We start from the raw sequence: 4,056 nt of genomic DNA on the forward strand, positions 1-4,056 counted from the left end.
ATGTATGTCTAGACTCTGGTTGTGTGTAAGAGAGGGGATATCACATAAATAATCCATTATCAAAAGAAAAAGTTAAAGCACAATATTATATGGAGAGTTTTTTAAAAATTACATACCTTAGAAAGTTTGAAAGGACATAACTGAAGCTTCCCTCTCCTTCCACACTTCATTAAATATGCCCCTTTTTCAATGTAGACGTGGCCTGCAGAATCACAATCAACAAATATAATATGAAAAGTAAGTTTAATGAATTAAAGTAGCTTTGTTATACCTCAAGCTAATGGACTATGAGAAATTGGATTCATTCACTACAAAAGATGATATAGCAAGATCTAATTACATTTTAAACTGAAACAAAGGTAAATTGGATTCATGCTCTGCAATAGATGATATAATGAGATCTAATGACATTTTCAACTCAAACAAAGGTAAGTTGAGTAAGCTCAAGGTCCAAAATGATGGCATCCAACTTCTGAGTGGCAGTTATTGTATATATCTACCTAGAGGCTATAACATAAATATATTTGTTATATGTGACGATAAAAAAATGAAAGGAATGTGAAATTTTGACCATCAACTATAAGTTCCTTTCAAGGACTAGATCAAACCATAACATTGTTATCAAGGTAATCAACTCACCCATGCTAGTATGCTTCTGGTAGTTTCATGATAAAACTCAAACTTAATAAACTTCAAACAACATAAATTAAACGACAATATGTATGAGGTTGGTTACCTAAGGATTATATCATACTAAATTACCTTTTTCATCTAACATTGAAAATGACTGTGAAAGAAAAGAAGACAAATCAATGATTATGATGGATGCATGTGATGAAAAAAAAAAAAAGACCTTTCTTCTTGCTATTGATGAGACTTCTAGGGGATTCTCGGATGAAGTTGATCCCAATCTGCTTTCTGAAATCAAAGAGACACTTTCTAGCTACTCTGATTTGACGGAAAAAAACCCTAATGCTTATGAAAATGAATATGGAAATCAATAAGCATCAATGAACCTGGTCTTAAAGAAGGTTTCTCAAAGTCTAATATGGATATTATTTTAAATTTCTACAGCTAGCAGAGGGTTTTCCCAATTGGGTTCCCTAGAAAATTTTGTTTTTTTTTGCTATAGTGTGACTGTGTTTTATTTTTGTTCTATTCCACTACAAATTGGTAGAGATATTTTTTGTCTTGGTGAAACAATTAGTTTTAGATTTATTCATTCAATAAGTAGCAAAATTTCAAGGAAATTCTGCACAAGGGACAATTAATCTATATTTTCACTTATATCTTTTGCAAGTAAAATTCACAACTAAATTTTCATCCTAAGTTTTTAGGTTACTAGCAAGTGGTATCACATCATATCTCAACATTACAAGGCATAAATCATAATATTCAATCAGGTTGAGACTTGAGATACAAAAATATTCCCAAGTTATGCAAGAAAAAAACTGCTGATTTTTAGTTCTAAATCTATCCAACCAGAACAAAATTCTGCCATTTTGAACACCCTCTAGTAAAAATTATTCCTCGCCCAACTCAATTAAGAATATCTCAATCTCGTTGAGATTTCTTCTTTAGTTCATGCTTCTAAGTTATATATTATGGAACTTGATATTTAATTTATGTTAATTGATTATTCATTCAAAATTATTTAGACTGTCCAGCGCATCTACCTAATTTTCTTATTAGTTTCTGGGCAGACTCTATCAGACATTTGCAGCAGAAAATGGAAGACTATTTTAGTACCTAGTGTTATAAAACTCTAATCTGGAAAAAGTATTTTGGGTTGTTTCCCTAAAAATATTTACAAAATTTTCAATCCCAAAGCCATTTTAGGGAGAATTTTAGTCAGGGAGAAATTTAGTATTGTTTTTGTAAAATTTGAATGCAACTAAAAGAAATTCTTCCCATTTGCTCAAAAGATTCCAACACCAAATATGAGTGAATTCACAGAACTTGAGATTTGGAAATAATTAAATTTCACTTCGCTTTTCCAGGACCATATATGAGTGAATTCACAAAACCTGAGATTTGCATTCTGGAAACACTTAAATTTCACTTCATTTATTAGGATTGGAAGTTCCATGAGATGCAAACATGTAGCATTAAGGATCTACTTTGTTTTTTAAGGACAATGTTCATTTTATAAATAGTGATACAAGAATCCTTGTATACATGCCTGAAACGGTTCTTTGGTCACAAATAATGAAACTGATACATAATGGACAAGGTAGAATGTAAGAGAGCATCTACTTTTCAACATATACTCTGACAGAATTAAACATCTATACAACCATATAAATTTGTCACCACACCAAAGACAGAATTAAAAACCAAAATAAAAATAGGAACAAACTTGGATTGTTATGGTTACTGTAACAAAATGTTAAATAGGATCAATATGTTAATATGGCAAATATTGTAGTTGATTATGATTTATTGAGCCTAAGGGGTTAGCCCAAATGAATGTCATTAATGTTACTGGGTATTTGACTAGTTTTGTGCTGACAGGTGCCCTATTCAAAATCCCTTGGGTGAGGTGCACTAGTCAATGCCAATGGGTTTACCAGGGATGCCATCCATGAATGTGGGGAAACATCCATTGGGATTACCCAGAGAGTTTTTCTTGTAAAGAATAAAAATAGGATTTCCTAAAGAGAAATTTTGAGATGCATATAATGTACACCTAGTAAAATCAACTCTATAGAGACAAACCATAAAATAAAGAAAAATACAAATGCTCCAATATAGTAAAGGCCATCAATTATACTCAAGGATAATTTTAGGGGCGAATGTTCGCCCTCTGGCGAAATTAAGGGGTTTTAAATTTTTAGTGGGCGAATATTTTGTATCATAGTACATTTTTACAAATCACCTCAAATAGCCCACCTTATTTTAAGGGAGAGGGTAAAAAAGGTAAATTTAGCCCTTGAAATTAGGACTTACAACCTTCCATTCGCCCATTTTCAAGAATAGGTTTTATTTAAGTGAATCCATTCGCCCATTTTCAAAAATAGGTTTTATTTAAGTGAATCCTATGGGCCAAATACCATATTTATAAAAGAGGTATGGTAAATTAATAAAAATATAAATAAATGCGAGGTATGGTAAATAAATAAAACATTTTTTATATTTACTCCATAAGTCACCTTATATACATGTAAGGGTGTAAACAAATAAAAATATAAGTAAAGTGGAGGTATGGTAAATAAATAAAACGTCTTTTTATACTTACTCAAAATGTATGGTAAATAAATAAAAATATAAATAAACTAGACGTATCGTAAATAAATAAAACCTCTTTTTATATTTAGTCCATAACCCTCGTTCTATTTATGAAGGCTCAAGAAAGAGGTTTTATTTAAGTGAATCCTATGGGCCAAATACCATATTTGTAAAAGAGATATGGTAAATTAATAAAAATATAAATAAACGAGAGGTATGGTAAACAAATAAAACATTTTTTTATATTTACTCCATAAGTCACCTTATATTTATGAACACTCAAAAAATGGGTTATATTTAGGTGAAACCTATGGCCGAAATACTATGGGACAAATACCATGGACTAGATTGTTATTAATACCATGCAAAAAACCATTATTAACCCTAATATTAGAATTAATAAAAATAAAAATGGCACATGGTATTGACCCATGGTACTCACCAAAATGGCACATGGTATTGACCCATGGTATTCACCTGGAATGTAGCCTATTTAAATTGGGGAATTAAACCAGCATGTAGCCTATGCTAAGATTCACTAGGACTTTAAAAAGTTTTATTATTTAGTGAAAGACTCGCCAAGATATTACAAGATTTTATAATTGAGTAAAATATTCGCCATGCCTGGTGAGAGATTCGCCAAAAAATTATATATACATATTATATTATTGATAAAATCGCCTTCCATTTTTCCTATATACCATGGAGATTCGCCCATTTATTATATTTATAAATTTAGGGGGGTTCTTAAAATTTTCCCTGATTATACTCATGAAGAGATTGTATTTTAGGTATGCTTATGGACAGTAAGACAATACACCTGCATAC

This window comes from Pinus tabuliformis, chromosome Q (assembly GCF_031772625.1).
Source record: "Pinus tabuliformis cultivar Carrire ecotype Pingquan chromosome Q, CPIR1, whole genome shotgun sequence".
Classification (NCBI taxonomy): Eukaryota; Viridiplantae; Streptophyta; class Pinopsida; order Pinales; family Pinaceae; genus Pinus; species Pinus tabuliformis.